This window comes from Papilio xuthus, unplaced genomic scaffold (assembly GCF_000836235.2).
Source record: "Papilio xuthus unplaced genomic scaffold, Pxut_1.1 DF827542.1, whole genome shotgun sequence".
In the NCBI taxonomy this organism is placed as follows: domain Eukaryota; kingdom Metazoa; phylum Arthropoda; class Insecta; order Lepidoptera; family Papilionidae; genus Papilio; species Papilio xuthus.
The window spans coordinates 1537565-1545934 of NW_013531107.1; positions in this window are offsets into that span (position 1 = coordinate 1537565).

An 8370-nucleotide genomic window follows, 5' to 3' on the forward strand; every position below is an offset into this window, starting at 1 on the left:
TTTTATATAACAGTTAGTAATTTATTAAAAAAATATTAAATTAAATTTTCTTAATTTTCAAACGTAATTTTTAAATATTAACATGTCTGAAAAAACATCAAATAAAATAGCTGGACGTTCGTTGAATAAATAATGTCACCCTTCAAAGTTTAAATTAGTTTTTCTAGCGTCGTAACTTTTAACAGGCATTTACGGTTTATTAAGTTATGAAAAACTACTTTAAATTTATACCACCCTTTCACATTACATTGTGTTAAACAGGTCACTCGTGTTTTACCTTAGTTAATTTTAAATGCATAAATTAAATATTCATTACATAAACTTTGTAGTAATATTATTTCTAATTTTTAGGTCAAACAAGCACGATACAACTTAACTAAGCAACATTTCTTTATGTAGGAGAATATATAAAGTATGAACTTTGATCACAAACCACAAGTGCAGAAAGTTCATGTATCTAAGATGTAACAAAACTGAAATAAGTCTGCCCACATCCTCTACATAATACGGTCCTGTCCGATCATTTTGCTTTATTACTTATCTTGCCCAAAAGCAAATGTTTTCATCACATAGAAATCTGTTCACGTATGGTCCGACAAGAATCATGACATATTTTTGACATTAATATCTACAAGTTTACATACTTCTTTCGAAAATCGTCGATATTGCAACTCCAAGCAATTTATTTGTCACTTACGACTTGAGTTCTCGTAGTAATTCTTTACTATTTAAATTAATACAACTAAAAACATTAGCAAATAAACCTACATGTCATAACATCAGATAGATAGAATTACAATGGCAACGAAAACCTTGCAGCTGCCGCTTCCTCATTGGTCAAAATATGATCTTAAGATGACATTGATACTTCACGTATTACCCGACTAACGTAAGATCCGTGTGGAACAATTAGCGAATTAAAAGTTTTTGGTATCATTCACTTCGTCATCTTCCCGATTTGCCCTGTCTAACACTTTTATTTAAGTATTACTTGTCGTGTTTACTAATCCGTCACAGATCACTATATAAGTGTATCAAACGCAACCACTAGATGTCACAAGGAGCGCAATTAGGGAGGTTGAGTTTCAAGTATCCGGCAGCTAGTAGCCGACTTCCTCCATTTACCCCGGTTGTTTGTAACATTAAGTTTTCTTAAGTACGGTCTCCATTTCAGGGCACACTCTGTGTTATACAAACTGATAGAGCTTTAATGTATAGATCTATTACATATCTCTTTTAGACTGTAGATTATATACTTGTAAATAAGGAAAAAAAATTGTAGACTTAATGATAAGTTGTAAAAAAATGCTAAAACCCAATCAAACTTTACCTACCTACGAACCCGTTGCTACATAAGAAGGACCGAAAGGACCTAATTACTAAATTATGATGAAGTAATTTTATTTAATATTTATGAGAAAATATGAAAAGTATTTGAAATAATGTTTTTTTATATTGACAAGAAGATAAGTTGGACCGAATATTTTTTTACATAAACAGAAATAAGTTAAGTCTGACTTATATTAAGTATTCTGTTGTCTAGTGTATAATTTTAAGATGTTCCAAGAATAAACTGGTAACTATTTGGGTCACGTATTACAGGTTTTAGTTAGAAATACTTGGAATGTTCAATACCAATAGTCTCTATAATAAATGAAGCGATGCAAACATATTGTTCAAACAGAGAAACTGGAAAGCCTCTGTGAATTTGTATCACTTAATTTACCCGCATTCAGCCATTCATGCGATACTTTACAGTACCGTTACGCTTCTACCAACTTCCACTTGCAGTTTAATTCATTTTAATGTTTACTTTCCTTACTTAAATATGTTTATGTTTAATGATGTACAGTCAGCTGCATAAATATACTTACATTAACATCGATTTACTTGTATACACCTTAAATTTAATTTGTGTACTCGAATCCATCCGTATGCTACCGATCATGAATACTACTAAGGACGAATACGTCTTGACGTATTTTTGAAACCGAAGGCTTGTACAAGTTTTATTTTAGTTTTGTAAATGTCTAAATATATATGCAGCTGACTTTACAATTATTTTATACCATTCTGTATGTACCTTTTAAATAAGCAATCGAAAGATGGTCATACCATTAATCCGTCTTAAATCATAGTACATTTAATAATTAAAGTAGAGCCCCTTCAGATAATTCACGTACATAAAAGTAAACGTCAGTTCTAGGTCAGGATACGACAAATGCATGTTTTATTCATAAATTTCTTTATTTACAGGAAAAAAGGAGATGCATAATACGTATGTTGTGAGCGGGGTGAAAAGGTGACCCACTTTTTGAAATCACAAAAACGTCTTTGTCTTATGCGCAAAGGAACGTATTGTTAAGACGTAAGGAAGATACGACCTCTCGATCGTTTTTAAATACTAAACTGTATAAAAGTGTCAAGTTTATTCCAAATAAAACAAAATAATAGTTTTAAAACATAGAATAAAACAGCACTCGGATTTAAAAGCCTGTCTATTATCTGAAAATATTGTTAAAATAATTACTCCGCACAATACTAATTGTTGCTTAATTTATCTCATGTTTCAATTGAAAAAATAAAAGCATTAGGACGCGAAAAAAAAACCAGTAATTTATGTATACATTCGTCACGGAGCTTTGTGGTAAAGCGTAGTTTTCTTCATATTTTCACGCAGTAATCCCTTAGCGCAATTTATCAAAACCTCGACGGCTTTTTCTTGTTTTGTTGGATGTATTTTTCTGTAAACGAAACCGTAATAGAATATTAATGCGTTAATTGTTTATATCCTATTAATAATCTAGTAAATATATTTATTTTCTATATAATACATTTTATAAAAAAAAAAACTCTAAATGCGATAACTCCAGCAACCACCGGTCAGGGCTACAGAGACAGAACCTTCCTCACTATACGCGAAGTTTTCAAAATAACGACCTTTTTATCGTGCCCTCAATCCAACTATTAAGTGAGAGCTTATTAATATTATTATTCATACAACGCTACATCTTACGTCTAAAATTATTTACGTGTAATGACGCCTGAATTAATTTATTGTTATCATATCTGTATGATCATATTGCTATGACAGTAATAATAGTAAATTTGATTAAAGTAGAAAATTTTCCAATATATGACAAGCACGTACAATAAATACACCTTTGGAAATACACTAAGACTGCATATTCAGTTTAAAATTTTATAACACACAAAGTTCGAAGCAGATGCGAAACACCCGATAGTTTGCAAAAGTTTTTCCTAGCGTACAAGTTTCGATAAAAATTTTCCCTATTGCGAAATATATATTGGGTTTTTGCTTACTATTGAAATTTGTGCAAGACAATAAAATGTATATTTTTTTGTATAAATATATCGAATTTAATAAACTTTAAAGTAGAGTGAAAGTTGAAATAACAGTGAATGTCGCCGTGAATTCACGTACGGCTAAAAATATCTCACCAACGATTTTTAAAATATTTAAGTACGGTTGGAAACATTGATATCTAGTCCTAATGAGATACTAAAAGGATAGCTTAAATAAAATAAGTAAAAGGAGTGACTGAAATGTCGAATGATCGATCGACCTGGAGGAGGCAAAGCTGATCCCATGTAGAGTGAGATAGAGTGGGAGTGTTCTGTAACAGTGGTGAATATGATGATGATTTTAATAAGTAGTACTTAGTTGGTATGGTATAAGAAATATTAGTAAAATAACAAATATATTGTAAATAAAAAAAAATCGTATAAGAAAAACAATTTTCTTTGATTTTAATTTTGCTGAATACGAATAAGGTCCTTGATATAACGATTTTATGTCTCGTAAGCCACAGACAAGGTGACATTTAATCCGTTCGAATAAGTTAGTAATAAACATGTGCTGAATACATCACAACTTTACGAACAACTGACATGTAATTAAAATTTCAATTTTCATGTACATTTATGTTATAAAATCAAGTATTATACAACAAATGAATGCTAATTGTATTCTAAATATCAATATTAATCATTGAAATGAGAAAATTTACACATATAGGGTGACTCAAAAGGTTACGTACATAGGAAGGGGGATGATAGGGGCGGTCACAAGGATCACCAGAAAAGTATAATGAAAATTTCCCTCTGGGTATTAAAAAAAATAAATGGCATTTTTTAAAAACTTATAAATTTTACACCTTCTGGGGCAATTTTAATTTTCTTTAAAATCTTTGTTAGTTGTATTGTTTTTTTTTTTTATTTCATATTGATAAAGGGTTATTGACGATAACATAATAGCTTTTTTTTAAATATAGCAATATTTGTAGGTCATCGGTTACAAAATTGCCCCAGAAGGTGTAAAATTTTTAAGTTTTAAAAAAATGCCATTTATTTTTTTTTATACCCAGAGGGGAATTTTTATTTAATTTTTCTGGTGACCCTTGTGACCACCCCTTTCATCCCCCTTCCTATGTACGTAACCTTTTGGGACACCCTGTATACAAATTAATGTTACGGTCAATAGGATATTTGTCCGCACCTAGGTGCCAGTTTGCATTGTAAACATAATAATCTTACAAGTCATATCAATCAAAGAAACATATTTTTATTGCTATTTTTTGTGAGGCAAAGATATTTATGTGTATAGTAGTTTTCATTTATCTTGGCTATTAAATTTGCGCGACTCGCTACGGCAAACACAATTTTAGGTGCTGAAGTTATTACGCATTGCGTCGATGACCTTGGACTTCAATTATATTTGAAAAGAAGTATACGCGCAATACTATAGTCAACATTTTGGCTACTAAATTTCCTTCCTATTATTATTCTTCGCCCTCACAATTTTCTTCGCTTTACGTTAACAAATAAAAGACACCAACAAATGGAGTATTCGTATTTATCTTTATATAGTGTCGAGCTAAGTATGAGTAAGAGGAAAAAGTTACGTTAAGTATCGGATGAATAACCGCAAATAAATTGCGGGACATTCATAGTGCTCCGTGCTTCTTGACGTTTGGAAAATTGTTCTTATTTTGTGAGGAATAATCCTTGGCTAGGTTATGTAGAAGTTTTATTCTTAAAATATTACATCAAAATTGAACTGTTGTAAGTTTTAGACATTATAAGTTAGAACCCTTTGGCGCGAATGATGTGCTTTCAGAGTCCAGTGTCAGAATGAACAGTGAAGGGACACAAGCGACAAAACTCCTGCAAGGATAGGCCAATACACCGCCACATTTCCGGATCCTCCTCCTAACGTAAGCGACCGGATGAGCCATTTTTCAGTTTATTTGGGATGTTTAAAACGTAAAACGTATCACATTAGTTACACGGTTATCCATTAATGATTTAACTAGAAACATAAAGCACTGAACTAATAATTTTAAAATGTGTAATAAAATTGTTTTTTTTTGTAATTTGAACGTACTTTTCAAGTTCCAAGACTTCTGGAACAAAAGACATTAACAAGGCACATTTATCCTAACGTGAGTTGTGAAACTAAAGAATACCTTCATACAAGAAAAAGGACGGACCGAGTCAGCGCTTTATTTTTACATATATGTTTTTCTGTTCACAGAACCTAGGAATGACCCCATCTAGTAAGAAGTAACCCACAAATCCCGATGGGTTTTAATGGTAAAAACACGAATTGTCTTTAACTTTTATTTTGAAGAGTTAGAACCCTTATTTTTCGTCCTCACAAGTCGCAAACATACTGGCCACTATGTTTGCTACAAAAAAAAATTAAGTATGTCGTTTTATTAAGCAATTTTTTTTCTATTAGAACAAGACAATGTAATTTATAAGAAGTATTGGTTTGATTTATGGTATTTTATATTATGCATAAATCATTTCGATACAAAGGAACTCAATCTGAAAATCGGAACATCAAAAGATCCACGGAAAAACAATATCCATAGACGTTATAACGTATATTTTGTCAAACGTTTTCTATTCTTTTAGTTTTACGTCGTATTGCGTTATAAAATTCAAAATATCTTTTTTGAAGAATTATTATTTATTAAAATACGTTTTTAATTTCAAATTAAGACATCATTATATTATTTTCATTTCGTGAATTAGTGAAATAAATTATCTTTCAACTTATTCAGCTAAGATTTTACGAGCAGCGAGAGTAAATTCTTATTCCTCCTTCGGGAATAATTAATTTCGTATCACTTACATAAGATTTCTCAGAAGTGGCTGAACACACAATTCCCTGTATAGATTGCTTTTTAAATTACAAAGTTTAGTCACAAACATTTTTATATTATTGTAAACTTATATCAATTTTAAGATACCCCCAGCTCGTTTGCCCCCTTCTCTTACAAAAAAAACATGTTTTTTTAATCATACAAATGGACATATGAATTTTATTTTATTTAACTGCAGTAAAAAAGATCATGATGTATCGAGTAGTTATTTTCTAAAGCCGTATCAAAATTAATTGGTATTGAAATTCAATCCAATCCTAGATATGAAAGGCAATAGCAATATTATTCGTTCAAACAGATTTTCTGCAATATTAATTAAAATTAAACCTTATAATTCCAATGCGCCGATCAACAGCGATATCAATGTTTGCAATATGTTTTTACGAAATTCGTGATTCATAAAAAATATTTAGTTCAACTAAATAAACTAAAGCGATGAGAGCGTCGATGGCTCAGGGGTCAAGCACTTGACTTGCAATGTGCAGGTCCTGGGTTCGAATCCCGCCATGTACCAATGTGTTTTTCGATTTCCGACTTACATATGTACATTTATCCGACGTTCTTTCTGTGAAGGCAAACATCGTGATATAACCTGTATATATCTGAGAAGAAATTCAAAGATATGTGTGAAGTCAACCAACCCGCACTTGGCCAGCGTGGTTCACTATGTCCGAGTCACCCCTAATAATTAAGGGTAATCTTCTAGGCCCTCGGTGGGGATGTATAGTGAGCTGATAATGAAATAAAACAAAAAGAACCATAATTTCCGTATAAAACGTATCGTTATCTCTGTTTTGTCAAATATTGTGAGAGGGATGACGATATGTTTTATAAATTTTGATCTTTGAAACCAACGATTAATCACCGAAATTGTTAAGCTAAAAAAAGCTTTAAAAGCGTTCTCATTCAAATTCAAAATTATTTTTGTTGTTATTTATATATGATTGTATTATGTTCTTAATTATGAGGTCCGCACTGGCTTAGTTTTTAATTTCCCTAAGGAAACTACAATTTTCATTTTTCATTTTCTACTTCCCTAAGCGCACCTTATTTGAGAGTTAGGGGTAAGATAGGGTTAGCCATCCAATCAAACAGAACCTTATTTTATTAGATAAAATAGCTGTAATATAATTTGATATTTTTAATTTAAAAATAAAACAAATGTTCCATTGGAAATATTCTTTAGAGAATTCAAATGTTAAAGACCGTCTAATACCACTTTATATTTTTTTGTTATGAGTTTATTACCCTGTAATAATCAATTAAAGTTAATGACTTTACTTATTATGTTGAATAAGCTAACGCTTGACCACGATCTCACCTGATGTTGTCGAAAGATGGTACGATAAATAAAATAATGTGAAAATAATTTTTATTACTTGTTTCAGTCAAATGAGTGTTACTCGATGCGAGTTTCAGTTTTGTGGTTGTCGTAAATCTGTCTGTCTCACCCAAGAAGACCGCATCGCAATCATTTGTCACTTGTCCACATTTATATGCAAGGACAATTCTGGATCCAGCAATTTGTGAATTGTTTCCCAACCTTAATGTGTTTCGCTCAATGATCGTTGTCATTAAGACGCTTCTCTTACTATTTATTACATGTCTATATTACGTTTTCATCTACAAGTTTAATGTCTTGTAACTAATATTGGTGAAAGAAAACATCGTGATGCAAACTGCACATATCTGAGAAGAAATTCAAAGATATGTGTGAAGACAACCAACCCACACTTGGCCGGCGTGGTTGACTATGGTCTTAATCAAGAGTGACTTAAATTAAGAAATATGTAATAATATATATTTCTTAATTTCGTTAAGTTTTTCTTTATTCCTCGCGGAAGAAATCGTAGTCAACTGCTAGTATTCTGTAAATGCATGTACGTAAATATTGAGAAGAATATTCAATACAAGTGTCAGAAAGATAGAGCTAGTGATGGCTAAAATAATTGCGAATCGATAATATTTTCAATATGTTTGTAAATAATGTAAATTAGTTGTACAAAAATTGAAAGCGTAGTAGATGGCAATTTACTAATTGTTATCGTGGTAGATTGTGCGTGCAAAACATTTGTGGTTTTCACGCGTGAAACTTTAGCTATTAGGTATTAATAGGAATGGAATTTTAATGCCGTAACATTAGTGAAAACAAAAGGTTGTTACCAATTGTGTGTTA